The following is a 16,748-nucleotide window of genomic DNA, read 5'->3' as shown; positions in this document are numbered from 1 at the left end:
AGGAACTATGATTATAACATGGCAGAAAGCTAGAATCATTGGTGTTGGGTATAATTCCTTGGTTTTAAAGATAGTAATAATTCATATCACCCTTTAAAGCATTTTACATGGTATTTTTATCTTTAACAAGGGGCTCCTTAGACACAGACGGTTGTAGACCCCTGACCTGCTCATTCATTTAGAATGTTAAAGGTCCTATATTACGCAAAAAGTTTGGGTTTGAGTGTTGAACATGTGTGAATGAAAGAAAACAAAACTGCAGGTATGTTTGTGATGAGAAAATAACATTATAACATAGATCAGAAAATAGGGCCCTTAAATACATTTTTAGGAAAACCACAAAGAGTCAAACAGACATTTCTGACAGTAATTCATTTTACATCTGGACAAGTCAAACCTTATTTACTCACATAGAAAACTGTGGGTACTTTTTGCACAATCCATTCTCTGGAACATATTTTGGAGTCTACCCAGGAGTGCCATGGACAAAAAAACTTAATGCATTTTTAATTAATGATTGCACTTGGCCCTGAGCCTTGGCATTCCAGTTCAGACAAGGAGAAAACACAAGAGAGCTCCTGGAATTAGTCACAAAAGAAAAACAATAGCTTTAAAACATTGAAATTGCTTATATAACTTCTCAACATTGTCAGTTTGAGTCATTATCGGTGTTATTTAAAGACCTTTGCACACAGGTGGTGAGTGGGGGCCTGTTTACCTGTTCTTATAGCTTACAGACAGTTATAAGAGGATTACGCTGGAAATATTTAGAAAAGCTCTTGAAAATGCAGTCCAGCGAGACGCGTCATATTTGGGGCCATTATTGCTTGTGCACTTGGCCGGAGCCCTGGCGCTGAATCTTTCTCAGAGGGAATGAGACACGGCATCTAATTGTTGAACTAATCACTTTGTTTTTTACTCTCCGGTGCTTTGTAAAGGGCCTTGCTGTTTGTCTGATATTATGAGCTTCGTAATAATATCATAAAATTGTCTATTGCTAAATATGAAGAGCTAAAGAAAGGGTCTGGGGTTCAATTACAAAATTATATTAGATATTTTTTTCGTCCTTGTCATCTTTAAAAAAAAACAAAAAAAAAACCTCTCTGCTCTGTCTGAAGCTCTGTTACTCAAGTTAAGACAAGTCTGCACTTTATTTAACACTGTCTGGACATAAAGTATTCAGTTAAAGCTAGAACAGGAGGGCTGATATTGTATTGTAAAGACGTACCTCTCAAATAACATTAGTCATTTCATTAGTCAACAGTTTTTCAGTTAGTCACACTCACCTTTTGTTGAAAATGAAACACCTAAATCCTGAAAATGTGTTAATGTTTAAATAAATTTTGTAGTTTTTGTGTAGTTTTCAGACCATCCTGAAACTTTTTTGACTGTTTTTGCAATGGTTGTATTGTGTTACCATGATGACCACCTACTGAACATTCTGCCATAGATATATATGCATTATAACCCCACAAAATATCACTAGACTAGTCCTCCAGCGAGGCACTCCTGACCCACCTAGTGCCTCCACTCAATTTCATTTCTCCCTAGGTCAGGAATCGGAATACACTAGAACCCCTCAGTGAAGAGCTGTGAAGTCATGATGTCAAACTCAAGCGTCAACAGCACAACAGTAAAGATGGATGTAGATGAAGACAGACATTCTGTGTTGGCAACGATTCCCGGGATCGAGGATTTAAAGCCTGAACAAAGAGAAAGTTTGGTGAATTTTATCAAGGGGAAAGACTTTATTGTCCTTCTTCCTACGGGATTTGGAAAAAGCTTAATATAAATAAAAAAGTACCCGCCTACCGTCGATCGAACGAATCCTAATTTTGCGAGGTCAGACGGTTTCCACAAAGTGAAACCGGCTGAGGATCAGGCTACTCATGACCTAGATCTTGACTAAAAATCTGGTCATGGGTCTCTGCAGGTTTTACACTGTTACTATTAACAAGTTGCCACATTTGCGTTGAAGGAAATTGTCAAATGTTGTCCGAATATTGACGAGTTTGGAAGAAAATTAGTCTAATCTTCAAATGTAGTAAAGGTTTCAAAAGAAGTCATCTGGACAATGTTTTTAAATCAAGACATTGACTCAAGTTATAGCCCGAAACTCCTCTGTATTGGTGTAAATGTAAACTAAAGTAGTGTAATATAGTGTAATAGGCCTTTTAATCAGCAGCCGTCATTATTGCGTCCTTTTGCTCCAGTTTACTTCAACCAGTGACTGTTTCGTAGAATTTGTAATATACCTACATTTATAGAGGACCCAAAGCACTGTGAGAACCTTCGCCACAAACGGTCTCCCTTTCCCTCTTTATAGCCCCACTGTCCTGTCTGCTGCGTCTTTATTTACCACTGTTTAATCAGGACTCTGAATGGGTCCAGTTTAATTAACCCAGCCCTGCCATAAATGTAAATGCCAAATGTCTGCCAGTGCCACCCAATTCTGTTTTTACTATCCTCAGCCCTTATAAAGACGATCTGTGTTGACCTGCCCATTTTGCACACGGGGCCCGGGGTGGCTGGAGAGGACTGTTATGAGATAAGAGAAGCAATAAGATTTTTACATACGAATCATATCAGTGCTGGTTACTTTTTTCTGATAAGATCCTGTAGCGAGCGTGCACAGTGTTATCACTAAACACGGTTATGTGCAAATGTCAGCCGTTTGGCCTGGTGCGGCACAATCTGATGCAGGCTCTAAAAGCACGCAATTGTTGTATACAAGACAGTCTGAGGGTGGCACAGCATGATTTTTTTAATATATGTTTAGGAAGAATCATAGACTGCATATATAGACAGATGTGTGCGCAGCCTGAGTGCAGAAAACGCCACTGATAAAATAAAGTTACACTAAACTAACATGAGTGAGTGGGATACGTCTTAATGATCCATATGAGTTGCATGCAGATGAGTGCGTAAATGACGAGAAGAAACGTTTCAAACTTCAGTAGCCGGACATCCACTAATACTTGGTCAGTACAACTAGACCCGCCCCAAGGAGAGCCTGAAATCTGCTGAAATCGTACAAGACACTGATGTGATACCAGACACAACTGTGGCTCTTTCTGCAGGAGACATGCACAGTAGAGCACAAAGGGACATAGTCTAATAATCCCTCTATATAAATGGACATAGCCCCCGTGTTTTAAATAGGAAGTGTTTATGGGGACGGTCCCATCAACTCTTTTAAATCGACTCTCTCTGCAACTGCTGAGACTTGTTCTTTAGGTCTTAAATGTTCGTATCAACCCCCTTTATATGATACTTTTTATTTGTTTATTTTAAATAAATAAATAAATTCCTATTCCTAAAATGGGGGCTGGCTCCATCATGAGCTTCATCTGGCTGGAGCTGATCGCTATGGGTGACATCACACTGCCTTAGTTCACTTATTTATACTATGGGAAGAATTACAAATGCATTTCAATACTAAGGAATAGACTTGATACTCAATACTGATTCTTATACCATGGTGATAATAAAAAACACAGTTTCTTAAGAGAATGGAATGTGATTTTCAACATTAAATAATAGTACTTTCTTTCATATTAGTATGTGGTCTTACATCTGGGTCATTCCACGCCAAATCTCCAAATACCCCCGCTTGACCATGTCAGATTTGACTGAAAAAGATTCCAGGAGCTTCACACTTTCCAATAGGAAAAGTCCCAAATTTTAGCTCCCAACTCCTTATTGTATTGTCATTAAAAATTATGTATTATTAGTATTGTCGACTACCCCTGACCTGTTTCCGAGAAGCCACTTTCAGATTGCCGTATCTAAAAAAAAACTGTTTAAGGTAAGTCCTTCAGATTTTCAAGGGTTAAAATCTGGCAAATGTACTTGTAGAATATTCTGTATTCTACAATTACATTTGTGAAATTCAAAGTCAGTCAAATTTGAGATGATCGAGCAGGGGCATTTGGAGATTTGGCATGGAATGACCCATCTACTGTATGTAATCCAGGTAGGTTCCATAGTGGTTCATGGGTGTATACTAGTCTATGTGCTCTTATACTTGTTCTGATACAGCTCAAGATCATTCAAAAGCTATTCAGAAAAGGTTCATTTCTGTCTTGTGAATGTGACATTTTATAGTATTGATACTTGCTCAAATGAGTATCTAGTGAATCTACTGGTGACCACAAAGATTGATCGCAGACACAGTGAGGAGGGCTCACTCTGCAAATAAAATTCCAAAGTATCAGACATATGCACTTCAAATCAGTCTCAGCTCATCTTTGGTTGATCTTTGTCCCGGTCTCACTCCCACAACCCACAATTCGTAGCTACGACTCAAGATTTTCCCCATGATCATAAGTCTTTTGTTGCAGATGGCCAACATTGTGCAGTGAACACCTGACTTAAGTTTATGAGTTTGACGTCTGGATACCTGTTAGACCAATCACAAGTTCTGAGTGATGTTACAAAGCACCTGAAATTAAAATGGCCACTGAACACAACACACTTTTGAACACAAAGCTGAAAATGTACCTAGTTTGGACTAAAATTGCCAAAAACACCATGAGTACAGTTTAGTAACCAAACATGTTGCTTTAGTATGTAGTCCCTTTAAACAATGACCTTGGTGATAAAATCTGTTAATAAACATTTATTACTTTTATTTGCTGCAAGAAATAGGCCAAAACAACCTGTAATCCAACTGCCTGTGATTTCCACTTGTTACCATTGTGCTCTTTTATTGCACCTTGGTACTCTGGCCACTCTATATTGGGGTCAGTGTGTAGTCTGTAATGGGCAGGTGTGCTTCTCGGTGGGATCGACCTGCTGCCCCCCTTTGGACTGCTGGACTGGTGCTTATCGCAGCAGGAGGGGCAGGGCCACACTACCGCCAGGACCAGGGTTCATTTTAAGACCTGTACTTACAAGAACAGCATCTACACAGAAATTACAGGGATTTTTCTATTGTGGTGTTTTTGGTATTGACCTTGGAGGAGCACAACTGCACTACATAGAAGACACTGCTTTGTTTTTTTTTATCAAACATGTGGATAGAAATGGAAACATAACATATCAGTTTCCATATTGTTGATTCTAAGTGGTCTATTATTGCTTTATTAAAACCATTTGTGCAGTTGTTTTTTTCTTTATAAATTTGCAATTGACAAAAAAATGATATTAGTGGTAAAATACTGAGCAGCTGCTTTCTCCTGATATTTTTGTTTAATTTTAAATGATGAAGATAGTAATTGTTTTTTGACAACCACAATCACGCAGGAGAGTTAGTGCAGATGTTGGGGCGCCACACTAGAACAGCTTTTCTAAGTTTTTTTTTTTTTTATGACTTTTAACATGAAAAAAACACTAAATAATTTGGGCAGTTAATGGTTCCTTTGGAGTTTGTTTAATCTCACCTCTGCACGAATGCCTTTACTTTTTTACTCTTTAAGCCAGAGGTCATCAAACTAAGGCCCACAGTCCAACTTCAGCCCTTCACGCCATTTGTCCGGACCCCCAGCCCCTCTGCCCCCCACCACTTGAACTGGCCCTACGAGGCAATCCTCCTTGTCATGACCTATTTTTTTAATTAATTTTGGCAGATAATAACACCTCTGCATCTTGTACTTGTTGATTTTTTCCAAATAAAAGTTCTATTAATATATTATATCAAATAATTATATGACATATTTGCATTTGCTGCCAAATTTTCGTCACCTGACAAGCTCGAGATCAAACAGTGACAGTCTGTGCACGTGCAGAGTTCTGTAGTGCAGTTAAGAACAAAATGCAAAATGGCGAGTGTTAAAGTACGAAAAGTTGACAGAGAGTGCTGAGTTTTCAAAGAACACTGGCTGACCGATTATTTTTTGTTCAGTGTAAGGACTGTGCAGTTTGTCTCATGTGTAATGAAAGTCTGGCACTTTTGAAAGAACAAAATGTGCATCATCAGGGTCAAACAATTCTGTTATACGGCCGACCCGACCTCGGCCCCCATCACAGTCAGGAGCGATAATGTGGCCCCCAGAGAAAAAAGTTTGGTGACCCCTGCTTTAAGCATATATTTAAACAGGTACTTTAAAACGTAGTTTTTTTCATGTGATAATTGTACTTGAGTCTTCTTTTTTGCTCTGCCATCTGTACTTTTGGTTAAGTAAGAAAATCAAGTAGTTCTTCCACCACTGTTTTGTATTAAATCTTCCCTTTACATATCTGATGTTGGCACCGTGCAGCTGGGCCTGAGCACTACCTGCACTATAATAAGCAAACAGCCAATGCCCTGTATTAATCCAATTAGCTCTGTTAATTAAATGTGTACATTTAGTCATGTCATAAACCTGGGCCCTATGTAAACATATAACATACTGTGCGTGTTTAGGTGAAGCCATTATCACTTCCAACATGACAGAGCTTAACAGTAGCTCTTCTCCAGTGACCTATGTACTTCTTCTGAATCACTCTTGGAAACTGTACTTGGAAAAGTACTTCTTGGAAAATCTAAAAGTGAACCACAGTTATAAGAGCTGTACTGTACTATATGAATCTATACAACTAGTGGGTACATTGTGTGCTGTGAAAATCCCCATTTCTGATTCTACAAAAAAAAAAAAAATCTTGTGTAAGTGAATATTGTTCCTACTTGAGTTTTGATCATGGTGTACTACAGCATAGAAAAACAACTGCAAAGTCCTCCATTAAAGCTCAAGATGGCCGTTGCTACAGGGAGGATAAATTAGCGTCGCTGTGCTAATTGGACCAGTATGTTAATGGGAACGTATACAGCCTGTATACATTGTGAAAATAATAACTCTACGGGCGCTGGTATGAGCAAAGTGAGTCTGAAAATCCATATAATTTCTTTTGAATAAAAAAAAAAAGTTGCATATGAAAGCAAGGTGAAACCCACGATTACTCATTGTGGTTATATAGGAAAAAGCGAAAGTTAAGAGTAAAATACACATTTATAACAAAAAAAAAAAAAAGGAGAATAAAAATGGTGGGTATATAGTTTGGTTAGTAGACATGTACAGCGATTAGTTTCGAACATTACCATCAGCACTGTATACTGTTGTTGTGTCAGTGGGCAAGACATTTCATCAGCGTGTGTAATGTGTATGATTTTGCCTGGCCAGCCAAAACCACACACCACTTAACAAAGAAATGTTGGTCTGGTAGTGCGTCCTATTTTCTCAGTTTCCAATAGGCATGATTAACCAATCAGAGAACACTTTGTTCCACCTTGTGATGTCATGTACAGCAGTGGACCTCAACTTTTTTTGCGCCATGGACCGTTTTTATTGAAGTGTATAAAGGAGGAGGTGCGGTCCACGTAGCATACGCGAGAAGACACAATGTACGGTAGCAAGCGCAGACGCCGCGGCATGGTTTAGTCCTGGTTTTAGTCCTGGTTTTAGTCCTGGTTTAGACCTGGTTTAGACCTGGTTTAGACCTGGTTTAGACCTGGTTTAGAGACTAAGGAAACGTGGCGCAAGGGAGGAGGCACAGTCTGCACGGCATATGTAAGGGGGGGTTCGTGTTTTCGCGGCCCGGTACCAAAGGACCCATAGCCCAGTACCGGTCCACGGCCCGGGGGTTAGGGACCCCTGATGTACATGATGTGCTTAAGTTTGTTTTTAAACTCTATACACCTTCACTAGAATCATTTAGATAATTTCAGCCCTGAAATTGCCTCATCTCTATTGAACTAAAGGTAAAAGCTAGCTGTCAAATTGAAAACTACCACTTAATGACATCACAAGGTGTGAATGAAATAAAACACAACTTCAGGTATGTTTTTGAATCCATTTTGAATCCAAGAATCCATTCTGTGTAATAAAGTACCTTCAACAATGACTTTGAGCTTTGTGACAACTTTCTAAACTCCAAGGTTGTCGAGGAGAAAAGTAAAACGAAAAGTAGTGACACCAAACATCATCAAAATCATCTCTCGACATTTTCTTGTTTAGCTTCGAAGTCCATTAACACTCATTTCTAATCTCGTCTAATGTCTCCACAGTGCATTCCCAAATCCACAGACAGCCATCACTGTTCTTGGTTTTTGGTTCTGCTGTTCCCTCATATTTTCCCAGCGTCATCTCTCGTGGCTCTTTGACTGCGTCTTAATGACTCTGGGGGCCATTTTGCACGCCCACGCTCTCCTTCCCCATACCTCGAATCTGTTTGGGGGGTAGAAGTTTCAGGCAGTTAACTTACCTGCGAGGCCATTACTGATATTTCTACCCGGCAAGTGCTCACCGCCTAGAGACAGTCTCATCTGGAGTTTTTCTTCCCCCGATGCCTCTGCTATTTGATCAAGTTCTCGCTCTGTCAGATTGTATTGGCTTTAGACCGATGCAATGGGAATGAATGAGAAAGCGGCCCCGCGAAAAGGTCAGGAGTCAAACGAAAAATGAATAAAAAATATGCATGATATTGTCTGATATTTGGAGTGTACTTGAATTATGCATGAGCGAATAGAGAGGGGTAGTAGGTAGTGTCAGTCAAGTAGAGTCATGGAGTTAAAGGTTGTGTACCATTTGTTCTGGTTTGACTTCTGTATTAATAATGTTGTGTAAATAATTTAAAATGTTTTTTGTTTGTTTTTTTTTAATATATGGTAACTGTTAGTTTAGTGTCATGTGATATTGGCTGCATCATGTGACCTCATCAGCTGGCTTAAGGGGCCCATATTACACTATTTTCTAATAATGCTGTTTCCTCATTACAAACATACCTGGAGTTGTGTTCACACGCTTTACACACAAATCCTGTACATTTAGGCTGAGTCCATTAAGTGATGTCATGTAGTAATACAGGAAGTGTTCCACTGTATTTTTAAACTCCATACACCTTCACTAGAATCATTTGCATGAATTCATCCCTAATTGTCTCTACTAGCCTGATTCATCAGCCGGTTTCACTTCGTGGAAACCATCTGACCTCGCAGCATTAGGATTCCTTCGTTCGACAGTAGGCGGGTACTTTTTTTTAAATTTTACCAGTCGCTGCTATTTGGTTGTGACGTATGTAATGCAAGTGTTGTGTTCAAGTAATTGCTGGCACAACAGCAAACAAATTAGAGGGTGAACATTTCTGTCAATGATCATTTCTGCAAGATGAACTTGCGAGTTAAAGGTGCAATAAAAATGCAAAGTTTGTATTTGACAAAGGAAGGAGGATAGTGTATGCAGTCTGCTATCGCAACTCAGGTTTGTTCAGCTCTTAGCTGATTGGCCGGTGCACAGTCTACAACTTCTGGTGTATTCCAATTCCTGACTTAGTCGCTGGAGAGAAATGTATTTGAGCGGAGGCACTAGTTGGTGTGAGCCTGGCAAAGTCTCTGTTACCTAAAAGGTTAAAAGTACAGTAGCCATTAACTGGAAAACTACCAATTGATGACATCATGAGGTGGAACAGAGCATTTTGAGCTTTGGAGATGAAGACTAATAATAGACTACTAATAAAGGATTAGTCAAGCATGTGTGAATGAAACAAAACAACTCCAGGTATGTTTTTGATGAGGTAACAACATTCTAACATGGCTTGAAGCTCACAGGAATCAATTAGGTGTAATGTAGAGCCTTTTAATAAAGCACTTTCAATGGAGAGGATTTTTTTCACAACAGCCTTTCAAATACAGTCTCTTTTTAGTTTGGTTTCCTCTAATACATAGATACACAAAATGCAATTTAGTCACAGGGCGATTACATAAGCTCTAAAACAAATTATTTCAAATAAAGAAACAATGCGATGCTCCATTGTTGTAAGTTGCAGGATGACGAATATGAAGTTGCTTAGCAGTTTTTAATAGATTTTCACATCACTGCCCTCCCCTAAATTAAGTAAAGAATAAGTGACACAGTGGTAAACACGTTAATTTAATGTTGTGTAACCAATATAGTTAAATACTGATAATAACTAGCACGTTGTATGAAGTTGTAAAGTGCTATCTGCATGGTTACAGTGTTAGATATCTTCCTTCCTTGTCAGACACTAGGCCTGCTGCTCCGAGCATATGTCTGGCCTGTCTTATTCTGCTCCCATGAAATGCTTCTGGAACCAGCAGGTTGCCTCAGATCGCAGATTTAGTTTAGGAAATGCTTGGAGATGTGTGGGTGCACAAAACTAGTGCCGGCTTCTTGGTTTTTAATTTCCCCGAGTGGAGAAGAGAATAAAGTGTGCATTTACTCTGGGAGGGCTGGAGGACGCGGGCGGTGAAATTCTGTTAGGACTTTGCAAAACACTGCAGCTGATAAAAGGAGACCAGGGACATACGAGAGCGAAGAGGCTGGAGGAAATGGTATATTTGTAACTTTGTGGCTTGAATTGTTCACCTAATGCTGAATTAAGGATATTGCAAGTTTGACTGACTCACCAGGATGCGTCACTTTCTTGTAACTCTATGCACTCATATATGCAAGTTTCCTGACCAGCCAGTCCCTTCCACACAATTTGTGGCACATGTCTCTCAAATGTGGAAGACTTCTCCTCTCCAAATTTTTCCTAAAATTGAGAACAAAATGAATAACTTGTTTTACCGGAGATGAGTAACAGTTTGGTGCCTCTATTGTTTGATTTGGAGAAAATCCATGCTGTTTCTCAGTCAGCCATATTTTTGCCATGTTTTTGACGCAAGTCTCTCTCTGCCTGTCTGATTGGTTAAATCACCTGTCAATCACCCTCTGAAATCAGGGATACGACTCCAGACTCACTCGTTTTTGTAAAGTTTTGTCAAAGTGTGTGGCTCTGACTGGCCAGGTAAACATACATGTTCCTCCAAGAGAATACCAGCTCAAGTGTCCCCCTGGCTTGAAAGTCCCAGCTCGAGTGTCCCATTCTCTTGGCGGGAACATTCCTCTCCTCACTCTGGACGCAAACTGCTGTGCCCAGGAGAGGGGGTATGTTTTCGCCAGCCTTTAGTATGCCACGGCACGCACTGAAATGTATCAGAGAAGTTAGAAAATCAGCATTCTCTTTCACAATAAAATGAAATGTGAACGTGGCAAGACCAAATTTCGGGCCTTGTTTGTCTCATTTTACTGATCTTCCTGAAGCGGCACACATACTAGTTTATTATGAAATCATATTTTAAATAATTTTTTTCTTGTTCCCCATGTCATATAGCATCTGTAACTGTTGATTTGGGAAGAAACGTTAATTATTTCCTTACCTGCGTACTATAAACATAATTTGTAAGCAACGTGGCACAAGAAAGCTACAGAATATGTGTTTGAGACCACATAATTTTTGTTTGTATTTATGAACAAATGTGTTGAGATATATTGCACCTTGCATGTGTCATTAATCCAATATATATAATGAAAACAAATTATTATTATTATTTTTTTTTTTATGTTTATAGATTAACTAATTTAGTTTCATAAAGGGTACAGTTCAGGGGGACTTTCCAGCCTGGGGACCTTGCAGCCAGGAGGATTTTCAATCTGATTTCCCTCCAACAACTCTTACAACTATCTTACGAATAATATAAGTTCTTCTCATAAAAACATGCAGTTGTTTCACACTACACTAACACACTATTTGAGATCGCAAATAAACAAAAGAAAAAGAAAAGCTATAATTATTAGGTAGCACATTAAAATAGTGTCTGGGACTTACTAGACACTTATAGTTTTAGTTAGTAGGCTGATATTTACAGTTTTATTTAGTGTGGTACTTTTGGTGGTACTTACTAATTTAATAGTCTAGGATTTAACTCATAACAACGGTCAAAATTGCTAACTGACCAACCTAAGCATTTATGTATTGCTGGTTTATTATATGGATTATAATAAGTGAAGGCTAGAGTTTAAATTAAGGTTAGGCAAGGCATAACTATGGTGCCGTTTAAAATTAGTTTCCAAGAAATTAGTGCAATGTAATGTTTCCGAGAAGCATAGGAATCTAACAAAAACTATCCTTGCCTCACCCTAAACCATTAGATGAGAAGAAATATACTTTCAGTTACATCATTGTTCACGAGCAGCCTCCATCCCTCGCCTTTCCCACAGGCATTTTGAACATTTTCTTCCAGGTCTGTCCCGATTATGATCTTGAAATGCCCCTTTTTCAGACCTCCAGGACTTCTCATTACCTCCCTGAATCCTGTGTGTCTATTCTCCAAATGAATCCCGAGCACTTTGTTTGCCTTGGGGGGTCAATCTCCTGAGGGGTGATCAGATCTTGGCTGTAATTGAATTGGAGGGGTCAGATCAAACGCATAGCTCCTCTCCTGGGAATAACTGCTAGAGACAGAACTTTGATACGATCTCATGCACCATTTACTTAACATATTTAGGGTGTATTTGGCCTGCACAGGAGTAGATGGGACGGATAAGGTTTAATGAGGAAAAAAACACACAGAGATGCAAGATTGTTAATGGTTGCACAAGGGCGAGGTGTGTCCAATCAATTCCTTCTCTCTTCATTAAGGTAGAAGACGTAACGAGGCATGCTTATATACCTTTAATGGAAAGAAGATGACCTCACCTTCACTGCCATGGTATGGGACATGCTACAGAACCAGTACCACAGTATCTGGATAGGATTCTATGTAGTGATATAACACGAATATGAGAAAAAAAAGTAAAAAAGCGAACATACGGTAAATGGTCTGATTTTTATACAGCGCTTTTCCACCTTGAATGCACTCAAAGCTTTTAGCATCAAGGAACCACTAAGTCATTCACACACCAATGTACGCAGACACTGGGTGCAAGGTGGGTTAAGTGTCTTGCTCAAGGACACAATAATAGCATTCGTCTTGAGAGAGCTGGAATTGCAGCGTCAAATCTCAAGGTTAGTGGATCTGACCGCTCAACCAATGCTATGATGATGTTCAATCCAGTCCAACTTTATTTGTATAGCACATTTTACCAACACAAAATCTCCAAAGTGCTGCACAAAGTAGGCAGAATATAAATTAACACATTAAATAAAATAAAGCATAAAATAAATAAATAAGCATGTCAATAAAAACATAAAAAGTATTAAAAAAGAAAAATCACAAATAAAATCAATAAAAGACAGTCAGAGGACCACACGATTCTTCAGCGAATGAGTAAAAGTGTGTTTTTAAAAGAGACTTAAAATAATCGACTGAAGATGCGATCTTAATGTGAGGGGGGAGAGCGAGAGAGAAAGTTTGGGGCCAACCACAGAAAAGGCCTTTTGAGTCTCGTTTTTGGGACGACAAGTTGGAGGTGGCCCTCAGACCTCAGAGCGTGCAAAGGAGTGCAGGAGCAATGAGATCTGAAATGTACTTTGGGTCCAGTCCATGAAGTGCTTTAAAAAAACAAACAATGAAACAAAAAAATCAACTCTAAAATGAACAGGGAGCCAGTGCAATGAGGATAAAATAAGTATAGTGTGTTCTCTGTGACATGACAGAATTCTGGACTAACTGTAAGCGTGGCAGGTGAGCTTGGCTGATCTCAGTAGTCATTACAGTGGTCAAGACGTGGAGAGATAAAAGCATGGACCGCCCCCTGCAAATCACTAAAAGATAAAACCGATTTGAGTCTGGATAAAAGCTGCAGGTGATAAAAACTGGATTTAACCACTGCATTTATCTGCTTGTCAAACTTAAAATCTTCATCGGTAGCTGTAGGTTTAGTATATTGCTGAAAAGAGCCCATGTCAAACCGAAAATTACTAGACATGCTAGGTTTAAAAACAACAATTTCCATTTGTTTGTGTTGAGAGTGGGATTTTAACCACCAGCCTTCAGATCAGTGGACAAACGCTCTACCAACTAAGGCTAGGTTCAGACTGCAGCCTGAAGTGACCCAAATCCGATTTTTTTGGCCCCTATGTGACCTGTATCTGATCTTTTAATGACAGTCTGAACGACACAGATCCGATTTTTTTCAAATGCGACCCAGGACACTTGGATATGTGGATATGTGTGTGAAACTGATACATATCTGATCTTTTGACATGCGACTTCAGTCTGAACGGCCAAAGCGCATTCATCTGTCCTACACATTATCATCAAGCCACAAACGTCACTATTCTGCGCTGAAGTAGGCGAAAATTGTTAATGAACTCCGTGTCACTGAAGCGAAGCACATCGCCACTCACCACTCTTGGCTACGTCTCCGCATCCACATGTTCCTTTCAACGGACGTCGCTGCCGCTGTCCCACAAAACGCCACGGCCAAAAACCTCATCCTTCTCCTTCTCAATCTCTTCCTTAAAACAGGAAAGTTGTTCATGTTCTGGCTCCGGTACGAGAGGAACTTTAAAATCGCCAGGTGCTCAATGCTCACATCCATGTTTGGACAACTTCCGTAAACACAGAGCACGCTCGCTGTGGATGATGTCATCATGTCTCCAGTGCACATGCGGGACACTTTCGGACCGTTTACTGTTCACACTGGAGATCACATACAAGTCACATTTAATTGGAAATGTGAACGACCTCGCAAAAACATCGGATTTCACACAAAAAAAATCAGAATTGAGTATTAAGCCCTGCAGTCTGAACGTAGCCTAAGATACCTTTAAACTTGAACTCTGTAGAGATTTACAATTTCAGGTCTGAAATCATCCAAATGGTAGTAAAAGTGTATGGAGATTAAAAACACAGTAGAGCACTTCCTGTATGACAAGTTGATGAGTGTTTTCTGTTTGAGGGAAGAACTCAGCCTAAATATTCAGGGTTTTTGTGTGAAAGAACACAATACACAACTCTGTATCTGTATGTTTTTGATGAGTATAACTTAGCTCAGAAAATAGTGTAATATGGGCCCTTTAACTTTAAAATCCAGCTTTCGAAACAGTTTCTTAACAACTCTACCTCAGACCCTGCTGAAATAGAGAGGACAGGTTGAGTTCGGTGTTCTTTTTTAGTCGAGCACATTACAGATTCTAGTCAGGGCCTGTGGTGCTTGTGTCCTTGTTGTAGGATGCATCGGTGGGTAACTCCATGTTTATCAAATGGAGTTTGTTTCAAAGCGTATGAGCAGTCAGGTCCCTAATTAAACAAGGCACTGTTGGAAAATGAAATGTTTGTGATGCTGATTTGTGGTTGTAGAGGCATGCCGAGTACAAGAACGTGGAGTTAGCAAGAGAGCCAATTTAAATATTTTTGATGTTGGATACTGTATAGTGATTGCTAATGATGTGTTTTCATTGGTTCATTGGGGATACAGTTATTACGGTGAAATCAAAATGTAGATAATGATACATATATTTTAGTAAATATAGGATCTGATAATATGTTGTATCTTTGAACTGCCATTAAAAAAATAAATTAAAAAAATCTTCGTAGGTTGCAAAAGTATGTATTTTGATGTTAACTGCTTCCTGTGCTGAGCAAAAGCCTATTAAACATACTGACATCACATTGGGGGTGTTCTACATACATCTCTGCTGGCAGAATGTTTAGGAGTTAAAATTGTGACACAATGAACACATTAGCAAACAGACAAATATATTTTAAGATTATCTGAAAACTGAAAAAAAAAAAATCAATTTAAACAACACATTTTTAGGAGCCTGCGAACAATATGAGCGTTCTTGGACATGTTTAGGTGATTTTCAACAAAAAAGGTGGGTGACTATGGGAAAACCCATTGGCTAGCTTGTGATTTTCTCTATATATTTCGACCAAAACCAACATAACCCACTTGAGAGATTGTCCCTCTGTCGTCCAGGTAAGAGCCATAGCAAAAGAAAATTCCATTCTGTCAACTGGATTCAAGTTTTAGAGTGAAGACATCATTCTTCAATTCTTCAGAAACCTGGCCAGAACTGAAGAAGCACCTTGGATGATACATTTTAACTGTAAAACTTTTGACAGAATTGAATTTTATCCGCAATAGAGAGATTTTTGGTGAAGGAAGAAGGACGGGTATACTTGTCGAAGTATGTGGGTGGTCCCTAGTAGCACAGTCTTTTGTTCATTGTTATTTTTATTCTTATATGGGTAAAAATATAGAAAATAAATCATCTTGAGCTTTGCAGATGTAGAAAGATTAATAATAAAGGCTTACTCAAATGTGCAAATGAAACAAAATACAACTCCAGGTATGCTTTTGATGAGTCAACATTATAACATTGTTTAAAGCTCATATATTCATAATATGTTCATTGTGTTATGGCTGTCCCATTTTCAAAATCTGTAAATTAGAAAAAAAACAACAAAAAAACACATACCGTATTTCTCTGACTATAAAGCACACTTAAAATCTTTTATTTTACCAAAAGTTGACAGTGCACCTTATAATCCGGTGCACCTTATGTATTAATTCTGGTTGTGCTTACTGACCTCTGACTGATTTTATGTGGTTCATGGTGCTCAAAAATTTGTCAAAATGTAGTAATGTTAGTACGTCTTTGGTAAGCTATGAAGCTGCACCGCTTGATGAATTGTTGGAGCATTATGGCTGCTGCAGTCAGGAGCCTCGCGGAGTTCGACAGAAACTGACTGCATCAGGGCACAAGAAGCGAGCTGTTTTTTTTTTTTATCAGAGCTTATAGTTTATGCAAATTAGCCATGTGGTTTTAAGTTTTGTTTCTTTAAAATGTTAACAAATGTGCGCAAAGCTGCATTAAACACATTATTACTCAATGTATATTTGAGTCCTCCTTGTAGGAAATAAAAACAAACTTAAATTATCCTCCCACATTCGCATTCATAATAAACATTCAACATGACAGGGAGGCAACGCCGGGCGAATTACGCCACGTATTGCCAATGGATCGTGGATGCCTGGGCAAGTATCGGTCTCAAGTGCCGTCCGTTTGTTTCGCTTCAGGGCGCCTTACAATCCGAT

Source organism: Boleophthalmus pectinirostris, unplaced genomic scaffold (genome assembly GCF_026225935.1).
Source record: "Boleophthalmus pectinirostris isolate CB_2022bp ecotype Guang Dong unplaced genomic scaffold, ASM2622593v1 HiC_scaffold_20, whole genome shotgun sequence".
In the NCBI taxonomy this organism is placed as follows: Eukaryota; Metazoa; Chordata; class Actinopteri; order Gobiiformes; family Gobiidae; genus Boleophthalmus; species Boleophthalmus pectinirostris.
The sequence above is the reverse complement of the archived record's forward strand: the minus strand, read 5'-3'. Positions refer to the sequence as shown.